Genomic DNA, 12,438 nt, shown 5'->3' on the forward strand with positions numbered 1-12,438 from the left:
TCGACTAGCAACGTGCTACGCTAGCATTGAATATCCTCGGGTTAAACCAAGCTCCCGAGTCCAGTCTGAAACAAAACACCTCAGTCACGAACGTAGCGATTTCCGTCCAGTTGTAATTCCGACGTCTGTTTCATGTACCAGAAATTCGGTAGTACGGTGGTAGCCGACTAGTGTTATGAAACCCGAGACTTGAGAAACCCAGGAGGCTGTACCCGCCCCGCTTCAAAATGATTGGCTGTCGCATCACTGGAAGGATATGACGCACATGCTATGAGGTGCTGCCGTAACCATGGAAGCCACTGTAACTATGGACAGCGCCATAGTGGGTTATCGGCGGTCGGTGAAAGGACCATATGGCATATCTAGTTGAATCAATTTTGGGTCACACATTGTTACATGGGCTAGGCAGAACTGTCCCCTATGTGGGTGGGCAGCCAAGACAGTAAAAGAGTAGAAACCATTTTGGACAAATTAGATCTTCTTCCGCATGAAAAGAAAAAGCCTCCAAAGCTGTGTATTCTTTCTGGCATCTGGTAAATCGTACAACTGAGAATATAGAGTCTTCTGGTAGTTACTATTAGTATCGCGAGCATTAAAGATAAAAGGACCATGCAAAACATTTCTATTGGCGCCATGGCCCGGATACTAAATAATCTGAATTATTTGACGCAAAACTCTTGGGTTGAAAAAGAATCTAATAATCGATATGGAATTGATCCTTTTCAAGCCCAATATCAATTCATAAAACCATGAATCGATTATTTTGTATATCTTTTCCCCCTAAATTCTTAAGAAAAAAATCATTTTAAAGGCCAAATTCCTTTGTATCTTACTTCTCACATTTATGAAAGACCTAATTTATTGGAATTTAAGACAATTCAGAATCCTTTTAATTTATATTCACAATTATTGAATTAGATTATGAAAATATTTTGATTGCTTCCTTGCTGATGCGAATCTTTGCGTTACTTTCATTAACAAAGTAAATAAATGAACCAGTTACTGCCTCTGCAAAACTTACATTGGAATTTAATATTTGTGGGGTTTTTATCATGTCCTTGACATTTAAAAAGAATTGATGTGCCATAATTATATATATATACAGGATATAAATATATTCGGAAAAAAATCAAAATTTAATCAAACTGAACTCTTGTGAATCGAAATGGAATCAATTGAGGAAATTAGAATCGATACCCAGCCCTACTTTGTAGTACGTGTCTTTCTTGTAACTATAAGTTCAGTGCTTTAGACCATGTCCCAATGATTCCTGGACCTCTCGTCACCGAGCAGGGTTTTCTTTTGCCCAACAGGAGTTACCCGGCGAGTAAATATAGAGAAAAGTTCCTGTGAGACAAACGCATAACTGTCAACAAATGGCTTCGTCCAAGCATCTCCTGGCATCGTTTCCGCTTGCCTGCTCCCTTTCCTTAGCATAAACAATCCCTTGATGCAATCTCTCCAATATCCCGTCTCACACTGGTAGAAGTGGCAGCGGGTTACATCAGCATAGCACCAAGCTGTGCTGATCCAGGCTCAAAAACGGCTGGGCCAACTGTTCCGCTCCGTTTGGCACACCTGACGAGGGACGGGGCTCTTTACAGCAACCCGACGAGCAGCCTTCCAATCCCGGCCATTGTCACCATGCCTCTCTTTCTCTGAAATTCCACAACTTTCCAAGCCATTGAGCCCATTCGCCACTGTCATTTATCTAATCGTCACACTGCATGACTGCCATCCCACTGCCAAATGGTGGGGCTTGTCCACCTGAGTGCCGAATGCTAGTCTCATCCAAAAGAGCTTCACGCCACTGCACCTGATAAAGCGCAAAGCCTGTGGCCGCTCGCCATTATGTCAATGTACACGGTCAGAAAAGTTCAAGGACTGCTCTCACAAAAGATGCATGTCAAATGTACAGTATGTAAAAATTACCTGCTGTAGATGGTGGAGCCCAATTCATGTTGAATAATATCCGGGAGAAGATTGCGATAGAGCTTGCTAAGGTCAAATGGTCGAAAATAATAAATATTCACTTGTGGCTCCGTGCCAGCCGTATTGTTTCACTTTGCTACTCGAGCATGGTGGCTTAAAAACACTTCTGGAAACAACCTTGACAGATTGAACACTTTTCAGACAAGAGTCCTTCTCGTGTTTCACATGATGACTCTGATTGTCATGATTGAAAATTGCAATTATGCACATAGTCACACATAACAGCTCATTAAGACATTATCTGATTAAGATAGACTAATTTACTCCTCAAGCTGTGAATAGATATTGCATGTAATTATTATAATTAGTAATAAATTCACTATCAAAATTTTAAAAAGCTAATGGTATGTTGCATACAAAGTTGTAGTCATTCAAAATGGCCGATATGACATTTATATAGATAGTAAATAATCAAGGGCATCCATCCCTTTAATAAAAAACAGCAAAAAAACAGTTGGGTCAAAAATAACCCAAATGGGTCAAAAAAGGACTAACGCAGATTTTAAGGTTATTCCATTTATTTTATAAATGTTTGTTTGTGGGTTATTGATTTAATTTGACCCAACTTTTTGACTTAAATAACTCAAAAAGTTGTGTCAGTTCCGGCTTGACCCCGTTCAATTGTGTTATTAAATTAACCAAAAAGTTGGCTCAAATGAATACCCCCATAATTGGGTTGCTTTGTGAATATAATTTGACCCAACTTTTGGGGTTAAATAAATCTTTTTGTTATTGAACTTTTTGGGTTAAATAACTCGGAGTCGGTCAGTTCTTTTTTTTTTGACCCAATTCAATTGGTTTATTCAATTAACCCAAAAAGTTGGGTCAATTGAATAACCCACAAAATTGGGTTACTTGCTGTGTAGGTTATTAATATAATTTGATTTAACTTTTGGGGGGTTTCAATAAATCTTTTTGTTATTGAACTTTTTGGGTTAAATAACTCGGAGTCGGTCAGTTCTTTTTTTTTGACCCAATTCAATTGGTTTATTCAATTAACCCAAAAAGTTGGGTCAATTGAATAACCCACAAAATTGGGTTACTTGCTGTGTAGGTTATTAATATAGTTTCATTTAACTTTTGAGGGGGGTTAAATAAATATTTTTGTTATTTAACTGTTTGGGTTAAATAAGTTGGAGTCGGTCAGTTCTTTTTTTGATCCAATTTCATTGATTTATTCAATTAACCCCAAAAATTGGGTCAAACGAATAACCCACAAAACAACCCCTCAAAAATTGGGTTGCTTTGCTTTTTTGGGGGTTATTAATTTAATTTGGCCCGACGTTTTAGGTCAAATAACTCAAAAAGGTGTGTCGGTCCATTCTTGACCCAATATAGTGTATGTTTGACCCAACTGTTTTTACAGTGTAGTAAAACTAGGGTGAACACAACTGAACCTGGCAATACATAATAAAAAAGTAGGAGATATGTTGTACGCATTTAAAACTGCAGGACTCAGCAGCCCATTCCCCCATGACGAAGGATACCGCAATAGACCGTGCAAAAACTGGGTTCGAGTCTAGACTCAAGCCTTTATATATGGAGTTTGCATATTCTTCCAGGAAACAAAAAAAAAGCAGCACACAGAGAGAACCCGAATCATGGCATGCTAGGCTGACCGAAGACTCCGAATTGTCCAGTGAATGCACGTCGACGCCGGCCAGACCAGCATGTTGTTTAACATCCACGTTTGCCTCTCTTTCTGACTGTTGTTTGTCATGAAGGGCGGCAGAGGAGAGCAGAAAAAGTGGGAGGATATGGTGGGAGTGCTCACACTGACAGGCGGACAAATGACAACGATTGCGACTTGTATCTCAGGGCTTTGTGCACTTTGATCCGTGGCAGGTGGACTGATTCATCAATGTGCAGACAGATGTTATCATGAGTGGGAGACACAAGTGAAAAATGACGGCCGAAGGGACAGGAAGTGGGTGGAAGAGGGAGCCAAACAGTGAGGATGTGGTCAACGGAGGGAAGAGACCTAAGTTAGGGAGGCAGAAAGTTTTGAGGGAGTTTCTCAAGGACACAAAGTAAGGAAGGATGCAAAATGTGTCTGCTAGGCAGGTAAATAAATAATGGTTATTCTCAAGCCGTTACCAGATGAAGTGTGTTTGCAGAATAGTCGTATTAGTTCAATTGTAACATTGTTACTTTTGCCAATTTCAACTTATTTCTATGACCATTGCAGGTTTTTCTTTGTACAACGGAGGGATACCAACAATTTTTTTCCATGACGATACACACTCCCAGTCCTTGTTTCTATGGAAACCAACCCCAAAGGGGGTTTGAAGGATGCAAAACAGGTGCTCTGAGCGGTTCGAACATTGCTGTAGATTTTTTTTATATAACACTGAAATCAAGAATCATGAACACATTTGTCTGTATTATCTCTGCGGAAGCTGTTTGTGTCTCCATTTTTTTTTTTTTTTGAATATTTCTTTTCGAGCTTTTCACCAAGTATGCTGCACCACACTTGGGCCTACCTCATTTTTGCATGCAACACATTTGACTGGACAAAAGATGTTAAAATAGATGCGTAATCCTTGACTAATTCAAACCAAATCCCTCTTGTTTGTGTCCTGCCACATAAGCAGAAATGGAGAAACTGTTCACTCTTCCAGTTAAGAGTGAGTGCTACTTTTTTTTCCCTCTTTCAGACACCATAGTTTTATTTTAGACAGCCAGCCCCTGCATCACCCACACACCAATCATACCCCACCCACACTGCCATCCACCATCTAACCCACACACACACACCTAAATCAGAACTAGCCAACATTACTCAAACGCTAATCCATCGATTGAGTTGGCTGCAGAATGTCGTACAGAACATTTTCTCCGCTCTGGTAAGCAAACTAATTAGCAAGAGAGATCTGACCCTTTTGTTCAAACAGTACATTTCTTGAAAACTACAATTACCAACTCAATTAGAGATCCTTCGAGTTCATGGATGTGTATCAGACCAGTGCACTACTACATTTGGAATATGATTTGAATAAGTGCTCTACCTCACACACATCACCCATGTCATTTGGACAAGCACAGACAATGCATGTAATGAATAGAGACATTAATGCATAAAACATCTCTACAAAATGATCACTTTTACCTGAGTGAGAGAAAGTGAGAGAGAGAGATTATGCTAGTGAGAAAAATTAGTAGAAATTATTTTTTCCATATTTATTTTTATTTTTGAAATATAATATATTAAAATATTCTTTAAATAAATTAATGATTTAAATAAAAAAATAAAAAATGTTCAAAAAATGTCAGTCCGCAGATTTAAGTTGTCAGAAAGAGACAAAAGGTAGATGAAAAAGTGTTGAAAAATTACCTAAAAATGCCCAAAAGGGAAAAGGAAAAACAGAAAATTACCATGAAAGTCCATGAAATTGCTAAAAATGTCACATAATTGAATTTTAAAAGAGAGTAAAGAAATTTTTAATAAATGAATGAATGAATGAATAAATAAACATAAATTGTACAAAAACAAAAGAAGAAAGGCAGAAAATTACCATAAAATGTCTTTGGAAGGACCCCCCCCCCCCCAAAAAAAAGCCAGAAAATTTGACAGAAAATGTATTTTTAAAAAGGGCAAAAAAGAAAAGATTTAAATAGTAACCATAAAATGTCCCAAAAATTACCATAAAATGTCCACAAAATTGCCCAAAAAGTCAGCAAAAAATATTTGAAATAAACGCAGAAATGAAAATATTTTAAAAAGCATTTATAAAATGTCCGAAAACAAAAGAAGAAATCCCGAAAATTACCATAAAATGTCCACAAAATTGTCAAAAATGTCAGAAAATTGATAGCAAAAAAGGCAGAATTATTTTTTTTTAATAGCCAAAAATGTGCAGAAAAAGGCAGAAAATTACCATAACATAAAATGTATAATATGTCCATAAAATTGCCAAAAATGTCAGAAATCGACAGAAAGGCAAAAAAGTCTAAAATGTAGGAAAAAAGAAGCCTAAAAAATTACAAAACAAAAGAGAAAATGTAGACGAAAATGGATGTCTACATATTGGATGCTGCTCTCCTATTTTTGTTTCGTGGTGCAGCTCAAATTAGTTAATGGGCCCTCAGTACATTAGACTAACACCAAAACACTGTTTCCTTCATCACAATCTTCAAATGTTTTGTGGCTCTAGACAGATTTTCTGTTATTTATTTGGCCTAGAATTGCGGTTAAATGATTAACAAATATGCAAACGTACGAAAATGACCACTTGCATATCAACTCTAATTTGGCGAGACAAACGGATGCATTAGCCTCACACTGCTACAACGCTGGTTGAATGCCAGCCTAATTCTTCATAACTGTCCTCATTTGGTGTCCAAATACGTTAATGCCGTGGCACGGAGGATTTCCAGTCCCGATGTTTAATACTCAGAAGCAAGTCAATCTCATGTTACTTCACAATCATAGTTACCACACCATTAGTTGGAAAAGGCACAATCTTGTTCCCTAATGTTCCACAATGCGTTTGTCAATATCCCCCGTCACGGCATCTTAACATCCAGCCTCGTAACATTGGCCGTTTGAGTGAGGTTATTAAGTTGTACTTTGCCAAAGCCATTTCTTGCCTCTTGGTCAGAGTGCATAAACTCAAAACAGACAGATGTGGGCTTCTTATTGAAGCCATTTGTCTTTGGATTGGCACTAATGCAAGAACACACCGGGCTCCACGTAGTGCTGTGCAAAAGTCTGGGGGCCACCGTTGCATGTGTTAGTTTAGCAATATCACATTGGGCACAAAATGGCACCAAAATAGAGTGCAGACTTGCATCAATAATGAAACAAAATGAAAAATAGGTGAAAACAAATGAAGATGCAAAACTTTCTTTGTCTCGTCAGACCACAAAACTTTGTCCCAGGGTCAATTTTACAAACCTATAGCCTTTTCAAATGAGAATACTCGTACCCGCTACTTTATTCTCCCCCAAGTAGTCCTCTCAGTCCTATTAGTGTAAAGTATTTGGACGGATTGCATCACACTCAGCATGGCTCATTCTCACACACGCACCGCATGTGCCAAGGGTCAGGTTTGTTGGCGGACAGGCACTAATTACAGTATTTACTGTACATGTCGTACGAGCCATTTACTCCGAGCTGCTATTTTGTTGCGTTCCACAGACTGCAAACTCCTGTTGACATTTTAATACAAACTTGGCGCTCCTCAATTACCTCAACCAAACAATACAAATATTTGTCACCGCTGTCCAACGGAGCTGATTCAATAAACAAGCTTTTTTGTTTTTGCGCTAATGAGCATCTTTGCCTCTCTGGCTTTTACCCAAGCCTAATTCACTTCAAATTAAAGTTTGAGAACTTGACGTTTTAATGCCGAAGGCAGTTTATTAAGGAGTCAAAAACAAAGGGAAATGTGGTTTAATTTCAAAAAATGGGTATCCTTAGGTTTAGGTTCTGTAAAAGCAAGTTCAACTAGTATAACATTGTTCTACTAGCACTGAACAGTTAGAATGCCTTATAAGGTTCCCACTTGAGAAGAGCGTAAAATGGAATGAAATACAGGTGACTTACACTAATGTAGTAGAAAAACGATGATGTAATCACAGAAAATTTGCTACATCAAGCAATACTAGTCACATTTTACTCCTTCACAAACCAGCATTAGCCAAGGCTATAACTTATTCACATTGAAAAGCTGCTAAACACGAAATGTTACCGGTTTGTTGTGGTATTATTTCGATTATAATGCCATGATTACACTTCTCTTCATTACCCATCTATTAATGCATGTAATATCGGGAAATTGGGCACGACAGCCTCCCCTCCTTTCCTCTCGTTTTGTCTTTTTCTCACTCGTTCATCTCCCCTTCCTTCTCAAAAAGCATGATCAAGGTTTGAGTCACGCGAGTGTGAGAAATGAAATCCCTCTAATTAGGCCAGCAGCTCTGCCTGCCTCCCAAACCTCCCCTCATTGAGACAAATTTCTAATTAATCGCTGTGCGTTGCTGTTGACTGTATTTGAACGGTTGAGGGAATCTTATGATTCCTCATTCAAGAAGTAGGACAAGTAGGGAAATGCCCTTGTGGATGAAGAATCTATCCATCTACATATCTATGTATCTTATTAAAAATAGCAACAATTATAATCAGTGCTCTGTTGTTTTTGCCATTGGATGCTTATCTTCTATTCAGTCTTTGCATAGCCAGGAAAAAAAACGAGCAATCGTTAAGACCGACTGGCCTCCGTTGTGTGTGAGAACGAGATATTTCCTATGCTGTCTGACTGTTACAGAAATTCAAATGACACCATAAAAAATATGGAATCAATGTCAGTTTATTTTTCTTGGAATTCCCCAACAGCCGACTCGAATGATTTCAGTCGGCGCGCACGGAAGAGAATGCAGACAATTTACTCTCTGAGAGCATTTTTGTCTCCTTGAGTTTGTCTTTGATGCGAAAAACTTTGAAGCACTTTTGAGGACGTTTTCTCATGAGCTTTGACAGAAGAGTGAGAACTACAGTATATAGTAAGTAGGGGGACCATATTCTGTGGTTTAGCATTGCAGAGCGCTACCAGCGAGCTAAAGTTCGGCGAGCTAAAGTTCAGGGCCATTTATATGGCTCAGGTCCTTATTTGAATGCTTAGGAAGTTAGGTATGTAAAACGCTGACCTACTTTTTCTTTTAAAGAATAAAAGACTTTTAAAAAAAACGTTTTAACAAAACATGCCTTTCTTTTTTCCCTAAATCCCTCATGGCGGTAACACAGTGCACTCCGCTTCACGTTTGTTGCACAATGAAATTCATGAATTTATGTTATAAAAAAAAAATTATAAAAAAAGACGACTGGACAGGATGCAAAAAAGTGGACATTTGTTATAAATCAATGTATTTATTTAATTAATTACTGTTAATTATTATATGTAGCTACTAATCGGCAGTGACTTAAATTGATTTTTAAACTGCCCATTGAAAACAAAAGCCAAATCGGAAATTTTTCATTCGTATCAGAACGGGTCATAGCATAAATTGCCCGTTTGGATCATGGCGCGAACGTCTTCATATGAGTGACATGTCTTACGAAGCCAGTTTGGCATGTGGACGCCGGACCGGAGACGACATGTTAGCTTAGCGCTAGCGAGCTGATAGAACACAATATAGGTGGATTTACTGGATCAAATCAAGCAAAGCTCCCTGGCTTCTACCATTAGCAAGGGTACGGCAAGGGATTTTGGAATTTGAAGTAAACTATTTGATTGATTATCGGTAGAGGCAATAATCTCTACAATTCTGTCCAAGCAAGATGCTCTCAAAAACTTGAGACAAGACGCTGGCAAGGACTATTGGTCTGTAGTTATCAGAACAGCTAACTTTTCCCGCTTTATCCTTATCACTAGAACTAGCAAGACAGAAATCATTCTATCTGGCAAAAAAAACAAACGTTAATTAAGAAGGCATTAAAGCAGATGGCAAGAAAGGGGGGGGGGGGGTCAACCTAATGCCAGCATATTTAATGTGCTGTAAAAGCGTTGCCATGCGCTAATTTACAGTATATTTACAGTATAAATCACCTCATGTGAAGAAATTGCTGTTGTATCAAGACACACAACATTGGAAGGAAAAACACTCACCAGTTTGGTCTTGACAGTTCTGATGTTGCCAAAAAAAAAAAGTGCCAACAGTGCCAACGATAGCCGTGCCGGATTTCTTCTTTGCCCCCGAAGTAGCTGTTCGCGCCCGGGTTTTGACATCAGCCCACGCAGAGCCATGTTGTCGTCCCCTTTTAACTATACCGGATTCCCGATGGAAGGAGCCCCGTCGGGGCCGATAGCGGGACTTCCTGGCGCGGCTTCCGCTCCGGCGCGCACCGCTGTTCCTCCCCGTTGAGAGTCATCCAGGCCGGCGACTACACCACCCCCGGCCTCGGACATCGCTGGCCAATCAATTTGGGGCCCGGTCAGGTGCTTCCAAAGCTACACATTCAGCGGGTCATACCCGTTGTAACTTCCCGCAGCTGCGTGACGTGTTTCATGGCGCAGACCTCAGAGGCCAGCTGCTCCAATCTCCCAATTAGACACGGGACGTCCATGTTGGAAAAAGTTACCGGGGTTGCGCTTCCGGGTCGTTAGAGACAAATCTGGGTGTGTTTTCACCGCACTCATTCAAAACTTTTTGGGATGATTCTATCCAATCAGTCAAAGGTGTTTGCAGCAAGCAGCACAATCTCATCTTGACTCATTGTTTTCGTTTTAACAGCAAAAAAAAGTTCAACTTATCCTCAACAATGACTTTGCCGTCCACAGTTGTGTGTACATCTGGTTTTAAACGAGGGCGGCTAAAAGTGCGAGTCGCACCCGCACGGCAGCATCCGCCATCTTGAGCCTATACTGTGAGGTATAGAAAAATGCTACGTAAGTTAACTACCATTAATTACCATTTTTGATCAAATTGGATTTTTCATTTGTTGTAAGTGTTTTTTGTTGAAACATTTTTTTCAGGAAAAGTACAATAAATAACCAATTCAAGTTTATTCTGCACTACCTTGTTATTGTGAATACAAATAGCAGATGGTAGGTGTGAGTCCGAGCTATAGTAGTTAACTCATTTGCTCCCCAAAACTAAGTTCTATTTCAAATGTTTTAAGTGTCACAAAAACATATTTATATGTTTTTTTTTATGCTAGAGCATACAGAAGCAGCCTCCGAATTGAAGAGAATGCTTGAATAAATGGTAGTTATTACAAAATCAGCCAGCAGCAAAGAGATCAACCAGGGCAATGTTGCAAACAAGCTCACTTATCCACAGTTCTAAACAGATTTGTGAATAATGATAAAACTTAGCTATATTCTAACGCTAATTGCTGAAAAACAGAAACCGATAGATTTTTTTTCCTGATGAAAGAAGAGACTCTAATCTCTCTTTGCTAGCTTCCATGTTTTTATAGAAATAGAACACAATATTCTGTGGGCCTTGCAAAATCAGTTAAAATCCAGTAAAACAGCCGAGAGCGAAGGGGGTTGCTTCAGTGAAAATGACTCGGAGTGAATGAGTTAAATATTAACCATTTATTTAACTAGCCAAACTTCTTCAAGCAACTTGCATCTAAGTAGTATTTAAAAAATTACAAGGTTCTTCCTCTAACAAAAGTCTTTAACCTTTCAAAATCAGCCTTGATCCCCTGAAGTTTGAAACAAGGGATATAACAACCATGCCCAATAACAATTGGTCACCTTGAGAAGCATCATTAAAAATGAAGAGTTGTCTTTGCTGCAACAACCATTACCAACTGCACCTGCAAAACCCTCGCAGCCCTGAATTGTAATGGTCTGTATTAGGGGGCCATGATAATAGTGGATGTAATGCATAAGAATTGGAGCCACACACACACACACAGGCACTGCTGTCCCTCTACAACAACTGTTAGAATCAATCTCAGACTCTCAGCTGGTCTAAAGCAATCAGTGTGATGGGATTCCACTTGCTGCTCGCTTTACATATTCAATCTGTCTCAATCTTCTGGAGATAAACACAGCTTCCCGAGGTCCTTGGCAGCAGTGCGCACCGTGGCTTGGCTGTAATGAGCCGTGGAGGGCTGACGGAGCCCAGCGTACAAGCTCCAGCTCAGCGCCTACGGGGGGATGGCGTGGGTCGAGCCCCGTGTAGGTGCAGCTGGCCCTTCAAACTGCACGAGTGGAGTTTGAGGAGTGTCGTCACGGGGAGTGTTTATGTACTGTTTTTGTACTTGACACTGATCCGATGGCTCCACTCGTGTACGTTCATCTACACTTATTGTTTTTCCTTTATGCAAGCAAAAGGTTTTAATCTCTTACAATTTGGTGAAATTTGCATTCATAAAGACAAACGACATGATGGCTGGCAAATTAAAACCAAAGCGCAGCATCTGAGCCGTTACAGAGAGCATAAAAACAAAGTGAACCAAAGGAAAGAATCAAGATTTAAATGAATTATTCCATGTTAAATCACCCAAAAAATCCCAAAAGAATTTTTGAACCAAGCCGATTTAGATTTTATTAAAACTTGGTGTATTTGTTGATCGTGATGGTACAACACTAAATCTCAATTTTTCGGTCATGATCTGTTTTGTTGTGTTTTCCTTGTGTCTCGTCAAGTGTTATCACGTCCACCTGTCTTTGTCTTCCCTCCCCCTTGTGCCAACCAATCAGTGCCCTCAGCCACATATGTCTTGCCCAGGTGTTCCTTGTTGTGTCAATTAGTGAGTGTGTATTTAGTTTTGGTAATTTTGGATTTTGTTGCTTTTGTTTTAGTTGCCAGTACTTTGTTCACCGCCTTGTTTTTGTTGATTAAACGTCATTCTTTTACCTGTATTTACCCGCCTTGCTGTCTTGCTTCCTGGCATTTTGGGGCCACCATCCAACCGCCACATAAACACATCTGTCTGATGCTAATGCAATTCTTGTGACACATACACACACACACTCAGATGTAAGG

The 12,438-nt window shown here is 39.4% G+C and overlaps 1 protein-coding gene across 1 annotated transcript in view; it reads right to left on the reverse strand.

The window, feature by feature from the left end:
• Nucleotides 1-10,040, reverse strand: part of cpped1 (calcineurin-like phosphoesterase domain containing 1) — a 145,281-nt gene extending 135,241 nt beyond the window's left edge. Inside the window, exon 1 of the mRNA XM_077550106.1 lies at nucleotides 9,600-10,040. The gene's annotated coding sequence lies outside the window, so the exon portion shown is untranslated. The remainder of the gene's footprint in view (nucleotides 1-9,599) is intronic.
• Between the last annotated feature and the right edge of the window lie 2,398 nt (nucleotides 10,041-12,438).

Source organism: Vanacampus margaritifer, chromosome 18 (assembly GCF_051991255.1).
Source record: "Vanacampus margaritifer isolate UIUO_Vmar chromosome 18, RoL_Vmar_1.0, whole genome shotgun sequence".
Classification (NCBI taxonomy): Eukaryota; Metazoa; Chordata; class Actinopteri; order Syngnathiformes; family Syngnathidae; genus Vanacampus; species Vanacampus margaritifer.